At 40.3% G+C, this 27,903-nt stretch overlaps 1 protein-coding gene and 1 long non-coding RNA gene across 6 annotated transcripts in view; one reads left to right on the top strand and one right to left on the bottom strand.

Annotated features, from left to right (window-relative positions):
• The window catches only part of BABAM2 (BRISC and BRCA1 A complex member 2), a 306,338-nt gene that overhangs the window by 160,948 nt on the left and 117,487 nt on the right, over positions 1 to 27,903 (bottom strand). The gene's annotated exons all lie outside the window — the stretch shown is intronic.
• LOC142071441 (uncharacterized) lies at positions 766 to 12,166 on the top strand. The gene is made up of 3 exons (XR_012667469.1): positions 766 to 904; positions 8,047 to 10,691; positions 11,626 to 12,166. It is a non-coding gene; the product is annotated as an uncharacterized LOC142071441 (long non-coding RNA).

Here is a 27,903-nt window from a genome sequence, read left to right as displayed (position 1 = left end):
AAATAAACTATTTGTTTGTTGCTAGTTTTGATCAGAATTCCCAGGAATCTCTCCTCAGCACCATAGGAAAATAGACCACAAATAAATATTTACTGCAATACTTATGTCTCCACAAAAACAAGACAGAATACGAAACACAGATAAAAGACCATTCCTCTTAAAATACTAAAGTAAATTCTAAGGAATATATATTTAGAAAAAAAATAATGCTAGATTTTGATACTAGCTTATTTTTCTGCATTTTACATGTAAGCTTCAGCTACCTGATCATGTATAGGTCTGAGTTACAAAAACAAAAAACTATTTAGGCTAGACTAGGTACCTTAAGGGAAGATACTTTCAAATATTTCAGCATGTCACTAAAAATGCACTTTCTATCTTGATGAAGTTCTTGCAGTTACTTTTAAAATTTTCAGTTTTATATATAACCACAGGTTGTTAATAAAACACTAGTTGGTTATTAGCTAGAAAGCAAGTGACTCGTACTGTTGCTTCACCCATCAACCAAGGTTGTTTTCAGGCACATTATTCCTTCACACACTGCCTGAAAGGAAATATTTCTCTGCAATAAAAATTCTTTCTGTATTTTTTACTCCCTTCCAGCTAATGCAAAACAGGAAGGCATAACACATTTCCTTTTATGGTTAAAAAAGATCAGACCAAGGTTCTTAATGTTCTTGGACAAGTGATGCCCACATTATTACCATAAACACTTTTTTGACTTAACACTGTTTGAAGAGGAAGATGATGCTTTGTATGCTCTAGGCCTAATAGATTTGTTAGGAAGATATATCCTGACAGACTTGCTTACCAGAATAAGGTCATTGATTAATCAGGCAGGGAGTCTATTAGAATCGCTGAATTAATGTATCTGAAGATGGTTACTTAAAAGGACATTATCAAGGTATTTTTATGATTTTTTAAAAATATTTTTCTTTTGATAACTTTCTTACTGCACAATTGTTTAGCTTCCATTATATCAGCAAACTGGTTTGTAATTGCAGAGTTGCTCATAATTGCACAGGGCTGTTCACTTTGATTATTATTTTTAAATAAACAAAAAGAACACAAGCATTTTGAGAATTCCCTTTTCTCTATGTAATAATTACATAAGACAGTGCAAACATATCTAAGCATGTAAGAGACAGAGAAGTAAATACTGGGACCTGTACCTTTACAGCTTTGAACACTAATATATCTCAAAGTCCAAAACCACAGTGAGCCTTTCTATGGCATATTGGAAACTCACACGATGGACTGATTTAAATAAAAGCAATTTAAATCACTGATTTTAATCGTGGTTTAAATGAGCAAAGTGGTCTTGGTCTTGATTTAAATAATCGATTTTAATGGTGCTTTGCATTTGTACTTTTTAGTTGTTTTCCTAAAGAAAGATTGATTCTCATTGTTTGGTAACCATTAAAACAGCTGAACTGCAAACAAATAGAGCCTTTAAACTAGATTTGGTGATTTGTTTTGCTAATCTGGAGGATACACTAAATCGATACACATCTATTTAAGCAATTATAGCTTAACTTACATATATTCAAATTCTTAACTTTTTACATTTTTATTATGTTAGAAATAGTGAATTATGCATTTTAATTTACTAGATGATGATTAAATTTTTTACTTGTGATCTATGCCAAGCAATATTTGGATGAAAATTTGAATTCAATTGAAAATGCACAAAAACACTTGGAAAAAAAAAATAAAAACGACCTTAAAATTTGTTGGATAGATAAGGAAAAATAAAGTTTAACATAAAGTTATCAAAATATGTCAGATTTAAAACAAGAAATATCTGTAGTTAGTGAATTGAACTGATTGTTTCTGATCACCATGCCCTTCAAGCTTTTAGAATTAATAGATCTCATCCTCTCACACACGGTTTTTATTCGTAAATTTGAAGAGACTAACAAGCTTTCCTGCTTCTTTTCAACTCTCAATTGGTTTGTAAACTTTGAATTAACTAGTAATTGAACTGAACTAGTTGAATAAATAGAAAATGAAAAACATGGTTTCTGTACTGTAGGAGAGGCTACCACTGTCAAAAGCTGGGTTGTCACTTCAACAAACTCTGGTTCCAGGGGCTTAGCCAGTGACTTTAAAACTTGGGAGCAAACATATGATGCTTAATATTATTATTTGTATTTAATTTAAACGATTTTAATTGGTGATAATAAGTTTAGACCTTAACACAGCTTGTCAGTTTTAAATTTAATTTTAAATACATTTGCTTTTTAAAAAATAAACTGTATTTCATTTAAATAAAAAGATATTTTAATCATTAATTTTTATTCACCATGGAAACTCATGTTTAATTTCCTGACCGTCCTCATCCCTGGGGCACTTTCATCTCTACCACTTTCCATATTTTAGATTGTTTTCTGGTTTTCATTTTTCCAAGCTGAATCTCATATAGATCTTTTTCTTAGTAGGGTTCTAATTTCTCTAGGTTCCTACTATTTCACTTTCCTCACATATGGGTTTTTTTTTAAGATCATTTCTCTGAACTGATGACAACTGCACCAAAATAACTACAGGAATGTTACAAATAATAAAGATAGCACTGCCTATGATGGACCATGTAGCTGGTGGCTAATATATAAAGCCTAATTGCTTGAGTACTTCATTCTACATGGGCAGACTCTTCTAAACCTGATCTAGCATCATTATTGAGGTCAATACACCGGTCTGCAACTTAATCACAAAGTTTCCAGGAATTAATTAGGCTTTTAGTATAAAACAAAAAAGAATAATTACATGTGTCCAATGCTTATTAAGTAGCTGCTGCATTATAACACTACCACATTTGATGTTGTGCTTGCGTTATGTACAAAAATACCTGTATAGTTTGTGACTAAACTTAATGGTATTTGCTCCTCCTGAAACATTTACTATTATGATCAGAAGAAGTGGTAACTTTAAACAAACATTTACTTCATTTTATTTTTTAGGGGCGCTGATAAAACATGCAGTTTTAAATGTTCATACTACTAGTTTCAAATTGCTCCAGATTCGTGAATTCTCCAGTGTGAGTCATGGCTGTATACAGCCCAACAACTTGCACTGTTTCTTTAAGCAGACCATCCTTTAATCCCCCTATTTTGAAATATCAAGTCAACAATGGGTTTAGGTTTTAAACATGTCAAAAGTTCAGTGCCTACTCCAAGATTTAAATTGTGATGTCTTAAGTGAATTCTTTATGTAAGATAAACAACGCTTCAGATCGGTACCTCTTCTGAAGTCTGTAGTCAAAGATAATTACAACATGGAACAAAAGCCAAAGTTTACTGAAATTTTAACAGGATTTTATATATATACTGTAAATATATAACACTCATACAACATATATATGAATAAACAAAGAACTACAGTTCTACCTCAGTGTATCATAAGTCTTCCATTTAAACAAATTCAAAACTATGGTGTAAAAGAAGATATTCAAATAAATATTTTAGCTTGAGTTTAGCTCTTTTTAACTCAGAGAGCACTGACAGTCAGGTCTGGGTTCTCTTCTTTACTCTGCCACTGATTGTCTATGTGACTGAGAAAGTCACTAAACTTTTCTCATGCCTCAGTGTCTCCACCAGTGAAATAGGGATATTATTTTTGTTACTCACAGGAGTAGTGTGAAGCATGATTAATCTTTACTGTGCTTTGAGATATTTGGATGGAAGATGCTATAAAACTGCTAAGTATTATTTTTGAAATGTTAAGTGACATTTAATATACTCTATTTCAGCAAGTCTTATCATTCCCCGTTAAAAACCTCATCCTGAGCACTAATGAGTACTTGCAATTATCACTGGAGTCAATGGAAGCTGGGGGTACTCTATGTTTCTCGAAATCAGGATCCAAATTATCCTGAATAGAACTGGTCATAAATTTTCCATGAGGAAAATCAAAATGATTGCTAAACAGCTGCCTGCCTAACTCTCTGCCTCTCAGCCCCCTCCCCGGGACCCGAAGAGGCAGAGAGCTTGGGTGGCTCAGCCTCACTGCCAGCTCCAGCTGCCAGAAAAGCAGACAGCTAGAAAGCTCAGCCTCCCAACCAGCTCTGGGTCCACAGAAGCACAAAGCCAGAGTGTGCCCAGTCTCCATGCCTCTCCCCAGCTCTCGGGCCAGACAGGTTGAGCATCCAGTCAGGCAGAAAGTAAAACTGACAAGAGCCTTCCAGGCAGCCAGCTGAAAAATTCCATTTAGGGACTTCTGAAACAGAATTTTTCTTGAAATCCCCTTCTGGGAAAATTTTTGCAGTTTTGACATTTTTCCCTAGTTCAGGACAAAATATTTTTCAAAAATATAACATTTTTCACAAGAAGGGATTTCTATTTTCTGGCCAGTTCTAGTCTTGAATATTTTAAAAAACAAAGTGTAGAACTTTGGACTGAATTTTTGTAAACACTAATTTTCACTGTGTGCATAATAACGTATTTGGATAACAGAATAGGCATATCCCACCAGAAAGTCTGGAGCAGAAAGACTGACATATGCGTAGCTGATCTATCCACTTTTTTCTAAATTATTGGGCCAAGTCCTGTGAGATACTAGGAGACCTTAATACTAATGCAAATCATTGGTAATTAAGGACACAAGACCACAAAACACCCAGCTTAAAGCACCAAAATCAGTGGAAGACGTGGTCCACAAAAAACAAAACAAAACAAAACAAACCTGAAGGGCTTGTCTACAGAGGGAAACTATTCTGAAATCATAGAATCGTAGGCCTGGAAGGGACCTCGAGAGGTCATCTAGTCCAGTCCCCTGCATTCATGGCAGGACTAATTATTATCTAGACCATCCCTGACAGGTGTTTGTCTAACTTGCTCTTAAAAATCTTCAGTGATGGAGATTCCACACCCTTCAAGCAAGGGCGTGAATTTAAAGCACAACTCTTTTGAACTAGCTCTCCATGTGGATTAAGCTAAACCACATACAGGCACTCTGCGTGGAACATGAGTGTCCACATGGGGAGCCAGTGTGCAAGAACTGTTGCAGAATAGCTATTCCTGGCTATTATCCGTGTAGAGATGCCCTAAGTAGAAATAACATTCTGAAACCATTTAAGTTGCAATCTCTCTGTGCCTTAGTTCCCCTTCTGTAAATTGGACATAACACTTCTCTACCATACAAAGGTGTTGTGATGGATTAATTAATTAATACTTGTGAGATGCTCAATATGGTGATGGTGGCCATATAAGTAGATAGAGACACAGACACATCAAAGTGGAATGCACAGGGGAACTTCCATATAAATTGTCCAATGCTTGCTAATTTTATAACAGAGTAGACAGATGAAAATTAAACAAGCTTTATGATTTATAGAAGTCCTTAGTCTGGTTGAAATGAGATGGAATTAACGATTTTATCTAGGGCACACACATTATAAATGCTAAAGCAGTGAAAATACTCATTTGGAACTAACTTCTCTATTCTTTGTTAACCAACCTACTGTCCTCAGGGCTCTTGAAAACGAGTAGCTGATGATTTATATAAGATCAGAAAGACATCAGTCAGCTAAGATGATTCTTCACATCTGTCTAGCATTTTTCAAGACCCTAAAACGTTTTTCAGTACAACAGAGGAAATCTGCTGGCTCAGTACAAACTGGTTTAGACATACAGAAATAGAGGTGGGGGAGAGGGGACATATTATTTGCAGAAATTCTTGATGTGATGAGCATTAACCCGGAAATCGGTAAGACTGGTGGGAGATACCAAAGTTATTGGTTTAACTTTATTTCATCCTCTTCTTCCTTGAGGTACAGTGCTTCCTGTCTGCAGTACGCAGCTATATTTAAAAACATAAGGATTTATTCATTGCAAAATTCATTATGAAACTGGGAACCAAAGTTTACTTCAAGAGCATCCAAATTTTGCCCAAATGAGGGCTGCACTGGCAAACTGTCAAGAGCCGTGGGGTGCACCAAATTGCACAAAATGAAACAGACTAATGCCATACTCATCTTTCACCTGGACATGCATCTTGCAGAGATTATGGGTTCTAGCATACAACAGCAGTACAGGTTCCAGCATAAAAATGTTTAGTGGTTAAAGTAAGGGAGTAAGAATCAAGAGATCTGATTCCATTTCTGTCTCTTCCACAGACTTGCTATGACATGCTGGACCGCTTAGTTGTTTCTTTACCTTATTTACCCATCTGTAAACCCCTTCCTCAGAGGGATACTGAGAAACAATTCATGTCTGTAATACTTTCATATCCTCAGATGGAAGATGCTGTAGAAGTGCAAAGCTTTATGTAGCATTATAGGGAAGGAACACCATATTTCTTTGGCAGGAGTTAGTGGAAACATCCTTGCTTTGTATCCTTTTGGGGACAGGGAACCAAACAGCACAACATGCTGCATTAGTGATCTTTGTACTTTATTGTGTAGTGTCATAAGTTACACATTTTCTAGATCAGTTACATACAAAACATTTGATGGCTCACTGATTAGACAACAAAGCTCTTAAAACAAGTTTTAGTCTTAAAGCTTTACACCTATGAAACCAAATCAAGGTAGGATAAAATACTGACCAGCAACTTTTTGAATAACAATTAAGAAACAAAACATGCACTAGACTGCCTTTATAAGGGGAAATGTATATCATCTCCTTAACTGGAGGTGATATACATCAATCTTAAGTGATAATAAGTACGGTACCACTAATACATCTATAGCCCTTACAATGTATAATGCCATTTTCACATGTGGAAGTACTTCAGTGCCACAACAGCTGTGATGCTGCAGTGCTCATTCCAATCCCCACTGTAGGCAATGGAAAGACATCCACTAACTTTAAGGGGCTCTGGATCAGAGCCTTACTGTTTAGTGACAGGATGTGATGGCTACACTAGTAAAAGAAGCCCTGCTGATGGGCTTAGTGGATTATTGCCACACTTACAACGTCTTTTCTGTGATTTTTGAAAGGCTATATTATCTACAAGCAGAGAAATTAACTCATTTGGAATCTAAAGCAAATGTGCAATAAAAAAATTCAAGAAGTTAATTCTATTTCAGACCATTGTATACTGCTTGTTTTGTGCAATGTGATTGGACAAGAAGGGGGGATGAGGCGGGAGGCGCTATCATTATGTAATAACCTGCAATTATTTTTATGGCAACTGCATTCCAGTCTTCTTACCCAATATACACAGTGCTAATGTACAGCAATGGCACAAATTACACGTTCTAACAGAGGAGTAAAATTGAAGCAAGTCACGCAATGTAATGTGTTTGTGAACTCCCCCACCTGATGTGACAAAGCTTATTAAAATACAAAAGCTAGTCTGCTTAGCTTCTTATTTTTCTTAAGTTTCTTAAACAAAAACAAAAAACACCTAAACCAAACAAAAATTCTATCTCAGCTCATTTCAGAATACCAAAGTAGTATTTCTATCAGACAGTAGGAAAATCCAAACTAAAATTATGTGGCTACAATTAGATTTTTGATATCATATAACTGCATAACTTGATGGTTCTTTTTCCCAGTGCTACAATTATAAAAACAAAATAAAATGTTTAAGCACTAAATAGATGTCATTAGGAATTTAGTTGATTATGACTATGAAGGATTATGATTCATATGAAAATCATAACCTATAAAAGTCATCAACTGTGCTGGATGAGCTCTTCCAGTGACAGATCTCATCAAGAAAATCTGCTAATAAAATACAGACAAAGCTGGTTAAAAAAAATTCCTGTTGAGTTTCAGCATATGGAGTTCAGGTACTCCTGACACTGACATATTTTGCATGTTTTTAGCTGCTGACTACTAAAAACAATGAGGTTGATGTGAAAAAGCTGGAGCTAATAAGATTTGGCAAGCACCAAGGAAATAGCACAGATTTTTTTTTTACAAAATGTAATAAAAATGTTCTGTGTATGGAACACCTTTAGCTCAATATTTACTATTGTTTCACCTGCCTTGAAATGGGGACTACAAACAGTTGGATAAATGGACTAAAATGTTGTCCAGTTCCACTGTAGCTTCTGTGTTGCGAGTATGGCAGTGAACTGAGGTCTTGATGTATTCGCAGGTCCAGAGCGGACAGGAAGCCTTTCGGGATCCATGCATCAGTCCTACAGGCCAATGGAAAGGATGCCAGCTCTTGCTGGCTCGAATTGTGGACTGCTTGTGACATCCCAAACAAAGACCTGATTGAAGACCCAATGAAAGCAGTCCTGGGATTCTACCTATCCAGTAGATAGTGGACTGCACTTAACCGCACTCAGACCTAATGCATGGACAGTGTGGATATCTCCTCCACAAATGGAAAATCAAAGAATCACGAAATTGTGACTGTGGTGGGGTAAATACTACGCAACACTTCACAGAAAACTGCCCCATTCACACTTACAGTGGTGGCATAAGGGGGATCCACCTAGCTGCCCTAGAAATATTAGAATGTCTTTCAAATCTCATGATTCAATTATATCAGCCAATTGCTTTTCAAAATGCCATATGGAAGAAGACTGCAGCTTCTTTACATGCTTTTGGATCTTCTATTCAAAATGCTATTTGAAAACATGCTAAAGCAAGTTAGGGAATTGTCAGTGAATTGTGGCATGCACCCTTACATCTTTTCAAGTAACTGCACACTACAGGGTTTGTTCTTTCTCTTTCTCCAGTGACAGATGCACAGCATAGGACTCCGTATTACAGTGTGATGGTTTCAGTCCTCTCTGCTCTAATACAAAGAGGGAATTAAACACCCTCTTACATCAGTTATGTGGTTTACATCATGTTGCATTTTTACAAACATAATTAACACAAACTACAACACTGGTAAGTGACTAAAACTGTTAAACCACAAAAGTAAAGAAACTGCACAAGCAAAAGTTCCTTAGAACCCATATATTATACTTAACATTCCCACAGATTCCTTTTGTTTGTCTACTTCTTTTGAATACTCACAAGTAAATGTACACAAGCACTATCATCTTCTTTGCATGGAATTTGGTCTGTCTCATAAACAAAGTTCTACCGCAGTCTTTAACACAGATTTCTAAATGATGAAGTCACCGTAGGGATTAAACAGCAAATATGTTCTTATCTTTGATGATAAACCTTCTGCACTGACAGCACAGAACGCAGTGCTTGGCCCCTGGCAGTGTGTCTAGCCAATGTCTGTTATTCGTTCCACTTCTTAAAGATATGGATTGAATACCATTACTATGTTCATAAAAGAAAAATGAAAACACATTTGTGCAAAACTAAAAATACGTGCCCTTTACATATTTCATTCATATCTGATTAGTTGGAGATATAAAAGCATCTGAAAAATTATACCGGAATTGGTCAGAACTGCATAGCTACGATTGGGGGCAGACCCTGGCTACCCACTGAAGCACACCAACCTTGCATAAAAACTAGGAAATTAACACATACAACAACTGCATTTAGTGACCCAATTAAGTCTACATTAGGACACACCATCCACTTCAAACCTTGAAAATACATATATAAGACATTAACGGAAGTCTCCTGTGTACTTTGCTGGTTTCTTGTTGCCTACAACACTGTTGATAAACTATCATTTCATAAGGCATTCACTTAGATCTCCATGGACACCAAAAAGCTATACATTCCCTAACTTTATTATGCTTACACTCAACATAAAACCTTAATGGCAACCTTAGTATTTGAAAGCAGATTAAATTCCTAAACGAATAAACTGGGTGACAGTCACATATGCTGGTCTGTTGATGCAGGAGAGTATGAAATCATCATTAAGGTTTTGTGTTTGAGTGCAAGTTTGATGAAGCTGGGGTATATATTGCTTTTCGGTATCTATTGGAGCTGGAATCCCAATTGGCCTGGTCTACACTACGAGTTTATGTCGGATTTAGCAGTGTTAAATCGAATTAACCCTGCCCCCACCCACACAACGAAGCCATTTTTTTCGACATAAAGGGCTCTTAAAACTGATTTCTGTACTCCTCCCCAATGAGGGGATTAGCGCTGAAATTGACATCGCCATTTCGAATTAGGGTTAGTGTGGATGCAATTTGAAGGTATTGGCCTCCAGGAGCTATCCCACAGTGCACCCCTGGACAGCACTCTGAACTCGGATGCACTGGCCATGTATACAGGAAAAGCCCCGGGAACTTTTGAACCTCATTTCCTGTTTGGCCAGGTGAGCTCATCAGCACAGGTGACCATGCAGTCCCAGAATCAAAAAAGAGCTCCAGCATGGACTGAATGGGAGGTACTGGATCTGATCGCTGTATGGAGAGAGGAATCCATGCTATCAGAACTACTTTCCAAAAGATGAAATGCCAAAACATTTAAAAATATCTCCGAGGCCATGAGGGACAGAGGCTACAGCAGGGACACAACACAATGCTGCGTGAAACTTAAGGAGCTCAGACAAGCATACCAGAAAACCAAAGAATCAAACGGACACTCCGGGACAAACGGACACTTCTATGCTGAGCTGCTTGCAATTCTGGGGGGGGGGGGTGCGCCACCATCACTACCCCACCCCTGTTCGTGGACTCGGATGATGGGATGGGGTACTCTTCGCCATGCCTGAGGATTTTGCGGATGGGGAAGATGATGAGGAGGAGGATGAGCTTGAGGAGAGCACTCAGCACACCATTCTCCCCGACAGCCAGGATCTTTTTATCACCCTGATTGAAATACCCTCCCAACCCAACGAAGCTGGAGAAGGGACCTCTGGTGAGTGTACCTTTTAAAATATAATACATGTTATAAAAGCAAGCATTTTTTAATGATTAAGTAGCCTGAGGACTTGGGATGGATTCGTGGCCAGTACAGCTACTGGAAAAGTCTGTTAACGTGTCTGGGGATGGAGGGGAAATCCTCCAGGGACATCTCCATGAAGCTCTCCTGGAGGTACTCTAAAAGCCTTTGCAGAAGGTTTCTGGGGAGATCAGCCTTATTCCGTCGTGCATGGTAGGGCACTTTATCACGCCATGCTAGTAGCAAGTAATCTGGTATCACTGCATGACAAAGCCTGGCATTCAAGCAACATCCGTTCTTTATCTCTCTGTGTTATCCTCAGAAGAGTGATATCGTTCATGGTAACCTGGTTGAAATAGGGGAATTTAATTAAGGGGACATTCAGAGGTGGCCGTTCCCACTGGGCTGTTTGCCTGTGGCTGAAAAGAAATCCTCCCCGCAGTTAGCCACGTGGTGCAGGACTGGGGGGTGGGGATGGGGCGGAATTGGCACTGAGCTGTTTGCGTTTGGCTAGCAGGGATCTTCCTGCGCGGTGGGGGGAGGGGTAAAGCAATCATCCCAGAGAATTGGATGGGGGGGGCGGGGTTAGTTTGGTTTCTGCTGCTGCACGTTAACAGGAAAACCGCAGCACTAAATGGCCAACTCAACGTGCTTTGCTTGGTATGGGAGAGGGGGGCACTGCTGTTATGAAGGTTGCAGAAGCCTCCAAGCCGAATTCTGTTGCCCAGCACTGCATGTGTGATCTCTAACACCAAAGCCGCAAGCACTCAATATATGATGCAAAATGTGACCTTGTACCAGAATCACATGTGCTATGTAATGTGAATAGTGTTGTTCACCATGAAAGAGTACAGCCATTGTTCTGTAAAATGTATCTTTTAAAATACTTCACTCCCTTTTTTTCCTCCAGCAGCTGCAAATGTTTCAAGCCTCCCCGCTCCATCCCAAAGGCTATCTCAGATAAGGCGGTGAAAAAAACGCACGCACGATGACATGTTCTCTGAGCTCATGCAGTCGTCCGGCACTGACAGAGCTCAGCAGAATGTGTGGAGGGACACAATAGCAGACTACAGGAAAGTGGCCAATGAACGTGAGGAGAGGTGGTGGCAGTTAGATCAGAGGAGGCATGAGGCAACGCTGGGGCTACTGCGGGATCAAACGGACATGCTCCGGCATCTGGTGGAGGGTCACGAATGGCAGCAGGATCACAGACTGCCGCTGCAGCCCCTGTTTAACCACCCTCCCTCCTCCCCAAGTTCCATAGCCTCTTCGCCCAGACACCCAAGAACGCGGGGGGGGGAGGCTCCGGGCACCCAACCACTCCACCCCAGTGGACAGCCCAAGCAACAGAAGGCTGTCATTGAAGAAGTTTTAAAGTGGCCTTTTCCTTCCCTCCTACCCTCCTCCCACACCCCACCCAGGCTACCTTGTGAGTTATCCCCCTATCTGTGTGACGAATTAATAAAGAATGCATGAATTTGAAACAACAATGACTTTATTGCCTCAGCAAGTGGTGATAGAAGGGGAGAGGGCAGGCGGCTTACAAGGAATTTAGAGGCAACCAAGGGGGCGGGTTTTCATGAAGGAGAAACAAACAGAAGTGTCACACAGTACCTGGCCAGTCATGAAACTGGTTTTCAAAGCTTCTCTGATGCGCAGCACTTCCTACTGTGCTCTTCTAACCGCCCTGGTGTCTGGCTGCGCGTATTCAGCAGCCAGATGATTTGCATCAACCTCCCACCCCTCCATAAATCTCTCCCCCTTACTCTCATAGAGATTGTGGATCACACAGCAAGCAGTAATAACAATGAGAATATTAGTTTCGCTGAGGTCTGAGTGAGTCAGTAAACTGCGCCAGTGACCCTTTAAACGTCCAAATACACTCTACCACTATTCTGCACTTGCTCAGCCTATAGTTGAACAGCTCCTTACTACTGTCCAGGGTGCCTGTGTATGGCTTCATGAGCCATGGCATTAAGGGGCAGGCTGGGTCCCCAAGGATAACTATAGGCATTTCAATATCCCCAACAGTTATTTTCTGGTCTGGGAAGTAAATCCCTTCCTGCAGCCGTTTAAACAGACCAGAGTTCCTGAAGACGCGAGCATCATGAACCTTTCCTGGCCATCCCACTTTGATGTTGGTGAAACGTCTCTTGTGATCCACCAGTGCTTGCAGCACTATTGAAAAGTATGGTTTATGTACTGGCTGCCAAGGTGGTCTGGTCCCAAGATAGGGATATGCGTTCCCTCTATAGCCCCACCACAGTTAGGGAATCCCACTGCAGCAAAGCGATCTAGTATGACCTCCACATTTCCCAGAGTCACTACCTTTGATAGCAGTAGCTCAATGATTGCGCTGGCTACTTGCATCACAGCAACCCCCACAGTAGATTTGCCCACTCCAAATTGATTACCGACTGACTGGTAGCTGTCTGGCGTTGCAAGCTTCCACAGGGCTATTGCCACTCGCTTTTGAACTGTGAGGGATGCTCTCATCTTGGTATTCTTGCGCTTGAGGGCAGGGGAAAGCGAGTCACAAATTTCCACAAAAGTGCCCCTACGCATGCGAAAGTTTCAGAGACACTGGGAATTATCCCAAACCTGCAACACGATGTGGTCCCACCACTCTGTGCTTGTTTCCCGGGCCCACAATCGGCATTCCATGGCATGAGCCTGCTCCAGTAACACCATGATCTCCAAATTGCTGGGAACAGTGGTTTTACAGAAATCTGTGTTCATGTCCTCATCACTGCGCTTCCGTCACCTCCTTGCCTGGTTTTTCAGGTGCTGATTCTGCATAAACTGCACGATAACGTGCGAGGTATTTACAATGGTCATAACTGCTGCGGTGAGCTGAACGGGCTCCATGCTTGCTGTGCTATGGCGTCTGCTCAGGCAATCCAGGGAAAAGGGCGATTGTCTGCTATTGCTCTGACGGAGGGAGGGGCGACTGACAACATGGCTTACAGGGTTGGCTTACAGGGAATTAAAATCAACAAAGGGGGTGGCTTTGCATCAAGGAAAAAAGAATGGCCCCCTCAAGGATAGAACTCAAAACCCTGGGTTTAGCAGGCCGTTGATTTCACAGAGGGAAGGAGGGAGGAAGGGAGGAGAAAACGAATACAAAATAAATCTGATCTATTTCTTGTTTTGATCCACTTCATCTATCTTTATACATCTTGCTGGCAGCAGACGGTGCAGTACGACTGCTGGCCATGGTCGTCTCCTGGCTGCTCATTAGAAGACGGTGCAGTAGGACTGCCAGCAGGACTGAATGGCCATGAGACGAAACTTAAAAGGGAAATGACCTGGCTGAGTCACTCCCATGTTTGCCCAGGCGCCCCTGACCGACCTCACCGAGGTTGGCTAAAAGAGCACCCTGGAGTACGGTGACGATGGCTACCAGTCATACTGCACTGTCTGCTGCCAAAAGACAATGAGCTGCTGTGTAGCTGTGTAGCAATGCAGTACCATGTCTGCCAGCACCCAGGAGACATATGGTGATGGTGAGCTGAGCAGGCTCCATGCTTGCCGTGGTATGGTGTCTGCACGGGTAACCCAGGAAAAAAGGCGCGAAACGATTGTCTGTCGTTGCTTTCACGGAGGGAGGGAAGGAGGGAAAGAAGCGGGAGCCTGACGATATGTACCCAGAACCACCCGCAACAATGTTTTTGCCCCATCAGGCACTGGGATTTCTACCCAGAATTCAAAGGGGTGGCGGAGACTGCAGGAACTGTGGGATAGCTACCCACAGTGCAACGCTCCGGAAGTCGACAGTTGCCTCGGTACTGTGGACACACTCCACCGACTAAATGCCAACTAAATGCACTTAGAGCATTTGTGTGGGGACACACACAATCGACTGTATAAAAACGCTTTCTACAAAACCGACTTCTATAAATTCGACCTAATTTCCTAGTGTAGACATGGCCTCACAGAGCATAGGAGCATATTATTGTGAAAGTGAGTGGCAAGGAACACAACAGACTTCTCCCTTATCTTATTTCCATGGTTTCAAGACTTTGGGTTGGTGTGGTGTGTCCTAACACAAGCTTTACTATCACTAAACAAAGCTTTTGTGTTACTAATACCAGCATATGTTTAAGACTACACTGCTCCTCTCAAATGGAATTGACTGATTACTTATAAACAAAATTACATCCCCAAAACTTACTAATTAGCAGTACAGTAGAACCTCAGAGTTATGAACACCTTGAGAACGGAGGTTGTTCATAACTCTGAAATGTTCATAACTCTGAACAGAACGTTATGGTTGCTCTTTCAAAAATTTATAACTGAACATTGACTTACTACAGCTTTGAAACTTTACTATGCAGAAGAAAAATGCTGCTTCCCCCTCTCCCCCCCCCCCCTTTTTTTTAGTAGTTTACATTTAACATAGTACTTTTTTGGTGGTGGTGGTGGTCTTTGCTGCTGCCTCATTATCCAAATGAGGTGTATGGTTGACTGGTCAGTTCATAACTCTGAGGTTCTACTGTTCTATGATGTAGAATCTGTAATTATAAGTCAGACTACCCTCTCACTTGATCTAACTATTTCCTTTACTGAAAATGGAAAATTCCACAAGTCTCTGTGGATAACAAGCACCCCTCCTTTCATTCATCTTATGCTATTCAATTCACGCAAAATAGTAAAACTGCATTATTTAAACAAGTGTGACAGACCCAGACCAGTGGGGTACAGGAGTCTGGTAGAAGGCAAATATACTGGCCACTGGATGAACAGTTTTCTGTTCCCTGAGTGACCAGAGCAGGGGCTGCACTAGAGCAATCAAAAACCTGCTAGAACCAATTAAGACAGGCAAGCCAATTAAGACACCTGGAGCCAATTAAGAACATACTAGAATCAATTACGGCAGGTAGACTAATCAGGACACCTGGTTTAAAAAGGACCTCCCATCAGTTAGGGGAGGGTGTGCAAGGAGTGAGAAAGTGTGGTGCTGGAGGACTGAGGAGTACGGGCGTGTTCAGGCTTCAGGAGAAAGATCCTGCGGTGAGGATAAAGAAGGTGTTGGGAGGAGGCCATGGGGAAGTAGCCCAGGGACTTGTAGCTGTCACGCAGCTTGTACAAGAGACACTGTAGACAGTTGCAATCCACAGGGCCCTGGGCTGGAACCCGGAGTAGAGGGCGGGCCTGGGTTCCCTCCATCCCCCTCAACTCTCTATTTGAGACAAGAGGAGGTGACCTGGACTGTGGGTCCCACCAGAGGGGAAGGTCCCTGGCTGATCCCTTGACCAACTAGGTGGGTCCGCAGAGACTGCGGGGATTGTTCTCCTCCCTTTCCACATGCTGGCTAGTGATGAGGTTGGCTGAGTGAAGCAGGTTTGAGCCACTAGCAAAAGTGGCCAAACTGAGGGCTGCCATGAATCTCTGAGGCAAGCAAATCTGCCAATAAGTGCAGGACCCACCAAGGCAGAGGAGGAACTTTGTCACACAAGATAATGAATATCACATTCAGATCTTTTCAGCTAACCTGAAACACTGCTACTACAACTTCTACTGAGACCTTAGTCAGACCAAACTCCCATTAAAAAAGAATTTTACCTGAGTAAAACTTGAGACAGGACTTCAGGATTTATCCTAGTATTAACTTATATGGGCACAATCCTGAAAGGTGGTGAGCCCCTCTTGTGATGTGCTAACTACCCTCAAGCTGATGGGAGATGAGGACAATCAGCACCTCTCAGAACTGGAACTTTATGTACCACTACAAAATTACCAAAGACAAAGGGCTGGATTCTCCAGTCCACCAAGTTTACTTTGCACCACTTACTTAGCACAAAATGAATTTACAAGGGAGTGTGATTGTCACTGGAGAACTCTCCCTGGGTAGGGGGAATCTCCATCAGCATAAAGTAGGTCGAGGTAGCTCTGGTAAAGCCAACCCACTGCAAGTATAACTGGCGTCAAGGTTCGGTGAATGAGAATCAGAAAGTCGCGTCTAGCCCCTTGACAGCAGGGAGTTCCCTTTCATTTCAGGTGCAGTGGAGAATCAAGCCACAATTATTTATGGACATGATCCAAAGCCCATTGAAGTCAATGGAAAGACTGCCATTGACTTCAATGGGGTCTGGATCAAGTCCTTAAGGAGGAAGTTGTTATTGTACAGCATTATGGGGAAAATTTTGCAAGGCATTCATGTGATTTGTCTTAAATTCACATTTTTGAAAAGCCCAAGTTAATTAGCAACAGTAAATCAAAGATTTATTTCAGTCAAAAAATTCAAATTTTATGGGATTTCTGGGTATTCATTTCAACAGTCATAAAAGCATGCCTTAAGTTATTTGAAAAAAAACCCTGCAAATATTTCCTTTTGGATTAGAATAGAACAGCAGAATTCCAATGAATACTTTACAGCCTTTCAATTACAGCACAATTATTTATAACTTTACAGCCAGATTTCACAAGTTTAAGCAAAAGATTTTATTTCTAAAAGCTGCTAATAATATGTGATTTCTGGAAAACAAAAATCACTAAAACAGGTACACAATTCCGAACCATTCCTTCAGAGATTCTGCACAAAATCCTTACCTTGCAGTCAGCCTCCATATTTATAGTCATTTTGCAAGAATGTAGGGTGAATTAATAACTGCTACAGTATTTTGTACTTGCTGAAATAGGATGTTATTGATCAATATCAGCCTAACAGTGTTGTCTCATAACTCAGCATGGCCAGAAAACAAATTAAAAATAAATGTCAAAATTTTCCAATTTCCACCTCAGTAAACAGAATTTTAAAAGGTTTCCTAATGCAATTCACATGGCAAAATATATGCCTAAAAGATGCTAGCGAAAGAGCTAGCAAAAAAGAGCTAACAAAATATTTCAAACCCTAACTTTACAGGGGAAAATATATATCTACAGATATACCTACATTTTCAAAATACACAGCTAGCCACCTTTCCTAAGAATAGAGGAGAAATCAACCATGCCACTTAAATAATTAGATTTTTTTCAAAAGTCTTCTATTCAGAGATCATCAGAAAAATATCTTACATCTAAATACCTACATCTTATCCAGCCATAATACCATAGTCTCAAACTATTTCCTTAAAGCTCCTTCTCCATGGTTACAATGTTCGATTCCCTTGCAAAACACTTTAATTCTCTCTTTAAATCCTCACAACAGTTACCATTTTCAAAGTGTCTCTGACCTCTGTCTTTCAAGAGTCACCAGTAGTAGGTTAGGCAGCATATATTTAACCTTGGGCTTGATCCTGAAGTTGTTTCAATATGTGTAATATTCACGTCTTGCAGTCAGTGAGAATTTTGCATAAGAAAAGAACGCATGATCGGGTACAAGGCTCTCATATTCAATTCAGTAAGTAAAAAGTATAGTTTTGCAAAGAAAAAATATGGAAATTTGTCTTTGCTGCAAGTGCATTTTCATTATGTTTAATCCTTTCTTTCTGAACCATTCTTTTGTTCGTAATATACAAGATCAGATGCTTTTTATTTGCTTCTAATATGAAGCAATATGCCTAAAAAAATCCCACAATCATTAATGTCATAATCTATTAATGATCCAAATGATGGCTGTTATACTTTCAGTCTGCAAGAATTGGATCAGTTTTTACATCTGAATGGTTTTTAAGGAAGAGACTATTGTCTAAGACAGCACCTCTGGTAGTTACATTTTCATGTGGATCTTATTGGCATTCATACTCTTATTTTTATACCCACTACTGTTCTTAGAATTCAGGAAGCCAGCTGAACTCAATTCAAAATTAATACAGTAACTACTTTAAACATGATCCGTTCCTTCAGTCTCTCTGATACTTAAAACTCCATTTATATTTGACCATCATTTCAAATTGCTATTCTTTGAAGAACGAAAATGCTCTCACCACAATTGATAGAGAATAGATAGCAGACATCCCCATGAATCAAGAGGAGACTGTACCCCAAAGCTTTAGTAGCACTACTAAGAGTTTTCTCAACAATGCAACTCTTCAAACAAGAGCATAACCTTTCAATGAAGAGCTTTAAAGAGACATGTCCTGTATTTGATCAGCTAGTGAGAAACTGGTGAGAATTCAGAGAAGAGCACCAAAAAAAAAAAAATCAGGAGTCTAGAAGGACTGATTTATGACAAAAGATTAAATAACTACAGCTTGTTTAGGGGACAGTGTGTGTTTGTGTGGAGAAGTAGCAGTGAAGGGCCAGGAGAGAAGAGACATAGGACATGTTTACACTGCAGCTGGGGGTGTTCTTTCCAGCTCAGATAGATGTGCAGGCACTAGCTTTCATCAAGCTCGCATGCTAAAAACAGCAGTATAGACACAAGGGCGCAGGTGGTAGCACAGGCTAGTTGTCAAGTACATACATAGGATCTCGGTTGGGACTGTACTCAAAGTAGCTAGCGTGTGGTGCTGTCATTGCTGCCGTGGCCACACTGCTATTTTTAGCGCATAGCTCAATGACTGCTAGCTCATGTACATCTACCTGAGCTGGAAATGTCACCTCCAGCTGCAGCCTATAAATATTTGAAGGGTATAAACACAAAAGAGGGAGTAGAATTATTCAGCATACTAAAGAGTATAACCAGGATAATGAGATGAAATTACAAAATAGAAAATGTAAGTCAAGTATCAGGAAATACTTCCTAACTGTGAGATCTATTACAACTGCAGAAGAGTCTCTTCAGGGAAGTGGTGAAAACGCCATCATTTAGGTTATTTAAAATTAGATGGGAAAATACCAGCAATAAATTTTAATAGGAAACAATTTTGCTTTGGCAGGAAGATGGCCTAGATTAACTAATAAGCCTTCTCCATATGATCAAGGTAACCCTTTAACCTCAAGCAAACACAAACTCTTAACCAGTTTAACTCTGCTTTACAGTTCACCATTGGAAATTCTTAGAGCTTACCTTCATTAGGAAAAAGGTGTACTTTTAACACGTTAATCAATGGGTGTTAAAATCCTAGTGAAGACAAGCCAGTTGTAGTTTTACCATGTGTTATCTTGTTGAGGTAAACCTTAGTGGGGAGCCTAGGGTTTACCTTGACAAGATAACACATGTCAAAACTACAACTGCCTTCTCTATGCTAGAATTTTAACACCTACTCATTTACATATGTTAAAAATACATCTTTTATCTTAGTTTAGACATGATCGTATAGGAGCTTCCTCCTCCTTTAACTTCACTACTCTAATATAATACACTATTTGGTGTTCTTTTGAAGACTAGCAGGATTAACGGTATTTAAATAATTGAACTGGATTGGAACACAAGATGACGAGCAACTACTGGGTAAACATGAGGGTCTTATGGCAGTTCACTGCACAGTCATGTGAGCAATGAGTTTGATTCCTAGATCCAGCCTTCTATTTAATGACGCTAATCAGGACAATGAGTGTTGTGGGGGTAGCACGTTGGATCCTTGGGAAAAAGGAGTACCACACATTGCTATTTAATTATTTTGACAACTACAAAAGGAGTTGTGGAAATTAATTCTGCAGGATCTCAAGTCCCATTTCCCATGGCCAGAAGGAAGGTGGGTGTGATACGGTGCCAGAAGCAGAGAGTACGGGGGGAGGGGGGAATGGAGAGGACCCAAGTGACAGCACAAACAATCAGGGTTCAGGCATGAACATAACAGTTGGGAGCAGACAAAGAAAAAGGTACTGTTAGACATCTTGCAGGCTTGGAGACAGAATTTTCATTAACAAAAATACATAAAGCTATAACTTATATTCAACTGCTCAACCATTTAACTACAATTAACTCTTAGGGTATGTCTATACTGCAAAGAAAGAGCTGAGGTGCGGAATCTTACAGCCTTGGCCAATTGACTCAGACTCGTGGGACTTGAGCTGTAGGGCTAAATGTAACAATGTAAATGTTCCCAAACTGGCTGGAGCCTGGGATCTGAGACCCTTCCCTCTCATCAAAGATCAGGGCCTGGGCTCCAGCCTGAGCAGGAATTTCCACACTGCTATTTTTAGCCCCTTAGCCCAACCCCTGAGAGTCCAACTCATTTGACCCAGGCTCTGAGATTCAACGCCATGGGCTTTTCTTTGCAGTGTAGACAAACCCTTAGCTTCTAGTTTGATTAGTGACTTGTTTGATCAAACATACCCATAAACTTTAAAAAGAAGTGCAGGTCCATGAAAAATGCAGACTTGAGAATCAGTCTACTAAGGGTATTTCTTCCCTGTTGTTAACTTGGGTGATAGGCAACTGGAACTGAGTACCTGGATTAACCTGGTTGTGGCTACACTGCAAAACCATGCCCAAGTTACTGTGCCCTCACTGGTACTCTATGCACCCATCTGTGTCTCCAGGACTTTCGAGGGCATAGCCATGGTTCTTTGTCCTGCAGTAAGCTGAGCCACTCTATGATTCTTTCCTTCTGCACATACAGGAGGAACAACGGAAAGGCAATGGAGGACCATCAGCACTCAAATGATTAGCCTGCATCCTCATTGCAAAGCGAGCAGGTTACCAGCCTGAGTGAAAGCAGAACTGAGCTCCAAATCATGTCCCCAGATAGATCAACTAGTCTGAGTTTAAAGCACCAAACACGGGTGAGAAGCTTTTGCATGTGGATGAGAGGGGGGTTAGAAGAAACACCTAAGTAACAACCCAAGTTAACTCTGCAGTGAAGACGCACCCAAAAAGAGTGCAAATCAGTTTGAAATTTTCATTATTTTCTTATTTTTAATCTAATCTATTTCCCTGTGGCAAGATAGATGTCTACCATTCTTTTTTCAGTCATTATCAGAATGAAAAGTCGGTTAGATTCCATGAACAAGGAGGTACTACAACACACAGGTTGTTAAATCACTTTGCAATCATTTAAAAGACACAGCATTATGAAACCTTTGTGAGTATGGCTGCAGGCTACAACACAACAATACGAACATACAATCCTACATTCACTTCTGTAGTTCACACTTTAAGCTGTCATTATGCTTGTAACCCATTTATTTGTCAAATTCTGTCTGTCCTTTCACCTCTTCATGTAATTTATTCACATCTTTTCTTCCTACGTTGAAAGTTTAAATGAATACTACAGCATTTATCAACATTCAGTGGTCAGTGCATAAACCAACATAATAACTAACAAGAGAGCACTGAATGTAAAATCATCTTTTATTACAAAGCCCCAAGGCCTATTTGTTATGTCTCAAGGGTCTCATTCACAAAAACATGGCTTATACAAGGGCAGGATAAGAATTGCAAATTATTTCTGAATAACTGAACATGCCCTGGCTACTCTAATTCACAGAAATGTTTCAGGAACCGTTAGGACTCATAAACTACAAGAGCGCTGTTCCAACCCTACCTTCAGATACATCTTATAATTATAGGTGGAGCGTGAGTGGTGGCAGGGGAACAGGGGCAGAAGGGTCTCAGCCCAGCTGGCCGCCAGAGCACACGTCCCCCTAGAACCTGGAATGGAACTCAAGATTCTTGAGTCTCATTATTCCTCTCCTGCTAGCAAGACTCTGCAGAAACCACTGGTAAAATGTGTGTCTCATCTTGCTCTATTGACTGGTCCACATAGACCTACTACTGCTACTACTGCTACTCAGTTACTCTGTTGGCTCAAGTGACAGAAGTCTGTGTGGTGAATCTAAATATTCCAACCCTGCTGATAATCATGTGGATGTCAGTATGGTGGAACTTATGTTTTTTCAGTTTGCTTTTTAAAAAACAGAGGGAATTTTATCAAAAAAACCAATGTTAAAAGATTATTGTAAAATTTCAAAGCCAAGCACTCATAAGTTAGGAAACGCTAAAAGTTGGCCTGTGTAACCTTAATTCAGCCCTCTCAAGTGTATGCATTATGATACGTTCTTTATTTAGATATCACATACTATTTTTTCCACAGGACCACTGCCTCATTCAATGCACCGAATAGACTGTGCTCTGGAGATGAACCAGGGTTATGTAGTGAAGGAGACTATTGTCTGCAGGACCCCTGCCTCATTTGTTGCAGGGGTTGGAATGTGTGTAGTGAATGACACTAGGAACGGCAAGAAGGAAAAAAAATGGTATCACGGTTAAGGCACCTGAATGAGGCCCTGGAGAAGCAGATTCTACCAGTTACTGCCTCTGGCATAGAGTTCCTGTGTTGATAGGTATGACATATAAACCAGACCTTTCACAGAGGGTCACTTATTGTGCTCCTTATTTTCTGGTAGCCCAACTCAAGACACAGGATTCTGATTTGCAGAACTGCCAAGCCCTCACAGTTGCAATTGAAGTCAGTGGGAGCTGTGCTATATAATGGTAAGTACTCTATAAAATAAAGCCCTAGATATCTCAAATAGGTACCAAAATTAGTGGACATTTTTGGCCTGAATCTTTCAATGCCTTGCTATAAAACAGGGATAATAGAACAACTTCATCTCAGAAAGCTGTTTTGAAGATAAATTAATTCATATTTATGAAGCATTCAGATATTATAGTGATGAGCACTATGGGGAAGCCCTTGAAGAAAGCAATAATTCTGTACTCAAAGCAGGGTTTGAACAGCATGTAGTAAAGTTGCAGTAAAGTTGCACGGGCAACTTTAATTCTGCTTCACATTGCAACCTTAACACTCTTTTAATGAAAAAAGAAAAGGAGTACTTGTGGCACCTTAGAGACTAACCAATTTATTTGAGCATGAGCTTTCGTGAGCTACAGCTCACTTCATCAGATGTATACCGTGGAAACTGCAGCAGACTTTATATACACACAGAGAATATGAAACAATACCTCCTCCCACCCCACTGTCCTGCTGGTAATAGCTTATCTAAAGTGATCAACAGGTGGGCCATTTCCAGCACAAATCCAGGTTTTCTCACCCTCCACCCCCCCACACAAATTCACTCTCCTGCTGGTGCTAGCCCATCCAAAGTGACAACTCTTTACATAATCAAGTCGGGTATGTGGATGTTGGAAGCAAATACTCACCAACAACCACATACCACACAACAGAACCACTAACCCAGGAACTTATCCTTGCAACAAAGCCCGTTGCCAATTGTGCCCACATATCTATTCAGGGGACACCATCACAGGGCCTAATAACATCAGCCACACTATCATAGGCTCGTTCACCTGCACATCCACCAATGTGATATATGCCATCATGTGCCAGCAATGCCCCTCTGCCATGTACATTGGTCAAACTGGACAGTCTCTACGTAAAAGAATAAATGGACACAAATCAGATGTCAAGAATTATAACATTCATAAACCAGTCGGAGAACACTTCAATCTCTCTGGTCACGCAATCACAGACATGAAGGTCGCTATCTTAAAACAAAAAAACTTCAAATCCAGACTCCAGCGAGAAACTGCTGAATTGGAATTCATTTGCAAATTGGATACTATTAATTTAGGCTTAAATAGAGACTGGGAGTGGCTAAGTCATTATGCAAGGTAGCCTGTTTCCTCTTGTTTTTTCCTACCCCCCCCCCCAGATGTTCTGGTTTAACTTGGATTTAAACTTGGAGAGTGGTCAGTTTAGATGAACTATTACCAGCAGGAGAGTGAGTTTGTGTGTGTATGGGGGTGGGGGGGATGTGAGAAAACCTGGATCTATGCAGGAAATAGCCCGACTTGATTATGTAAAGAGTTGTCACTTTGGATGGGCTAGCACCAGCAGGAGAGTGAATTTGTGGGGGGGGGTGGAGGGTGAGAAAACCTGGATTTGTGCTGGAAATGGCCCACCTGTTGATCACTTTAGATAAGCTATTACCAGCAGGACAGTGGGGTGGGAGGAGGTATTGTTTCATATTCTCTGTGTGTATATAAAGTCTGCTGCAGTTTCCACGGTATACATCTGATGAAGTGAGCTGTAGCTCACGAAAGCTCATGCTCAAATAAATTGGTTAGTCTCTAAGGTGCCACAAGTACTCCTTTTCTTTTTGCGAATACAGACTAACACGGCTGTTCCTCTGAAACTCTTTTAATGTACATTTTTGTATGTAATGCTATATTTATCTCCAAGAAATAGAAGTAGAACAAGGGCAAAACTTTCCCTTTGCTTTAATCCAGTGAAAGTCACAGGTCCCTGAGGATTAGAATTAGAACTACTACATACTTTGCACTTTTGCTGCCATGTAGCATGTGATACTTGGCCCATCTCTTTCCTCACCCTTTAATGAGACACTTCAGGCCACCATCCTGCATATGAGATCGGCCAGAGATGTCAAAGGAGGTTTTGGTGTAGACTGATGGCTGGACGTGGCGCTGTAATCTTAAGAAAAAATGAGTCTTCACATTTCAATTTCTTTTTTGTGAGGAGACAGAGAGTGGCTCTGGCTAAAATTTTCCAAAACACCTAAATGAATTTGGTACCTAAGTCCCATTTTCAAAACTGATTTATGCACTTAGCCTCGTAAGTCTCATTGAAAGTCAACAGAATTTAGAGTTAGGACTTGTCTAGACGAATAGTAAGTGCACAGCACTTTCCTGTTTGCAGGATTGCTGAAGCCCAATCCCACAATCAGTCTCTCAGAGTCAGTCCCTTATTTGTATTGATTCAGATCAAACTTGTGCCCAGGGCTAGCTGACACTCAGTCCACTTCCCCTTAGGAGCTGGTAAAGTTCCTCTCTTACACCCTGCCTGTTTTTCAAAAGGCAGCAAAGAGTCTCTGACTCAGGAGACCATGAGTATCTGGCTTGGCTACCCAATGCACTAAAGTACTTGCTCTTTTCTGATTTGCATGGTCTTCAGCAAGTTCCACTTTCATCAGGAACCCTTTCCCCTATAGCTGGGGAGTCAACTATGCACTGAGTTCATTTCTAAGTCTCATTTCATAAATACACCCCAGCGATTAGCCTACTTAGCAAATGTTTCCCAGAGGAAAAGAAGACAGAGAATGGGTATCAGATTTTTAAAAATATCAAATTGCCATGTATATTTAAATTAGATATTCTAGATTTATTAATATTAATATATTTCTATATTAGATTTTTGAAAAGTCTCCTCCAATATTTCCCCACCAGTTTTGAATAACTATCTCATCTGGATATTTTTGGAAAGTCCTAGTAAACTGATCTGATCTGATCTCTCAGTGAAAGATGGATAAGTTATTATTCCTGATGTTCATTTAAGTGGGGAGTGAGGGGAAGCTAATCCTATGAAGACCTGAAGTTCTGAAGGCTATGTTACTGTCGACAGTAAAAGGAAGCAACCAAATCTCATTGCAAACCTACCATGTTATTTGGGCTTGGCTGGCACAGGCATTCATTTGAGCTCAATCTTGTGTGCATGTGCAGTGAGTTGCAAACTTCCATTCCCAGCCTAGGAACCAAATCCATGGTCCTACACTAAAATCAATAGGAACAAGAAGGAAATGACCATGATATAGTCTCTCCCCAATTCTCAGATGTCTGTCTACCGCCATATACATACCTTTGCATTTATAATCACTAGAGTCTTTGCACAATGCTCAGCTAACTGATTACACATTATGCACCTATGAAAATAATAAATTGAAATGTTTTTCTTATTTACAGACTATATATTATATGCTCTGTCTAGTTTAAGGAAGATGGAGGCAATTTCCATAGTGCACTGGACCACAATACTCTTTAATCCAGCCTTGAGCGTGCCTTGAGAGTCCATGTGGCCCCTCCTGATGCACACTAGAAGTTCCCTAATGTGCTTTGTGTCTGATGTTAGGAAGGGATCCTGAACCTTTTGCTGTTGCAACACAGTGGCATAGTGTGGAAACTAGGACGGTCAAGCATTTAAAAAAATGAATCGTGATTAATTGGGCAACTAATCACACTGTTAAATAATAATAATAGAATACCATTTATTTAAATATTTTGTATGTTTTCTACATTTTCAAATACATTGATTTAAATTATAACACAGAATACAAAGTGTACAGTGTTCTCTTTATATTTATTTTGATTACAAGTGTTTGCACTGTAAAAAAAACAAAAGAAATAGTATTTTTCAATTCACCTAATACAAGTACTGTAGTGTAATCTCTTTACCATGAAAGTTGAATATACAAATGTAGACTTATGTACAAAAAAAAACTACATTAAAAACAAAACAGTGTAAAATTTTAGAGCCTGCAAGTCCATTCAGTCCTACTTCTTGTTCAGCTAATCGCTCAGACAAACAAGTTTGGTTACAATTTGTAGGAGAGAATGCTGTCTGCTTCTTGTTTACAATGTCACCTGAAAGTGAGAACAGGCATTCTCATGGCACTGTTGTAGCCGGCGTCGCAAGATATTTACGTGCCACATGTGCTAAAGATTCATATGTGTCTTCATGCTTCAACCACCATTACAGGGGACATGCATCCATGCTGATGACGGGGTCTGCTCGATAACAATCCAAAGCAGTGCATACTGATGCATGTTCATTTTCATTATCTGAGTCAGATGCCACCAGCAGAAGGTTGATTTTATTTTTTGGTGCTTTGGGTTCTGTAGTTTCTGCATCGGAGTGCTGTTCTTTTAAGACTTATGAAAGCATGCTCCACACTTCGTCCCTCTCAGATTTTGGAAGGCACTTCAGATTCTTAAACCTTGGGTCGAGTGCTGTAGTTATCTTTAGAAATCTCACATTGGTACCTTCTTTGCGTTTTGTCAAATCTTCAGTGAAAGTGTTCTCAAAATGAACAACATATACTAGGTCATCATCTGAGACTGCTATAACATGAAATATATGGCAGAATGCGGGTAAAATAGAGCAGGGGACATACAATTCTCCCCTAAGGAGTTCAGTCATAAATTTAATTAATGCATAATTTTTTTAACGAGCGTCATCAGCATGGAAGTATGTCCTCTGGAATGGTGAACGAAGCATGAAGGGGCATACGAATGTTTAGCGTATCTGACACGTAAATACCTTGCAATGCTGGGTAAAAAAATCCCATGCAAACACCTGTTCTCGCTTTCCGGTGACATTGTAGATAAGAAGAGGGCAGCATTATCGCCTGTAAATGTAAACAAACTTCTTTGTCAGCGATTGGCTGAATGAGAAGTAGGACTGAGTGGACTTGTAGGCTCTGAAATTTTACACTGTTTTGTTTTTGACTGTAATTATGTAATTAAAAAAATGTACATTTGTAAGTTGCACTTTCATGACAAAGTGATTGCACTACAGTACTTGTATGAGGTGAACTGAAAAATACAATTTTTTTTGTTTATCATTTTTACAGTGCAAATATTTTTAATAAAAATAATATACAC

Source organism: Caretta caretta, chromosome 3, assembly GCF_965140235.1.
Source record: "Caretta caretta isolate rCarCar2 chromosome 3, rCarCar1.hap1, whole genome shotgun sequence".
NCBI lineage: Eukaryota > Metazoa > Chordata > Testudines > Cheloniidae > Caretta > Caretta caretta.
This window is presented reverse-complemented; position numbering and strand designations above follow the sequence as displayed.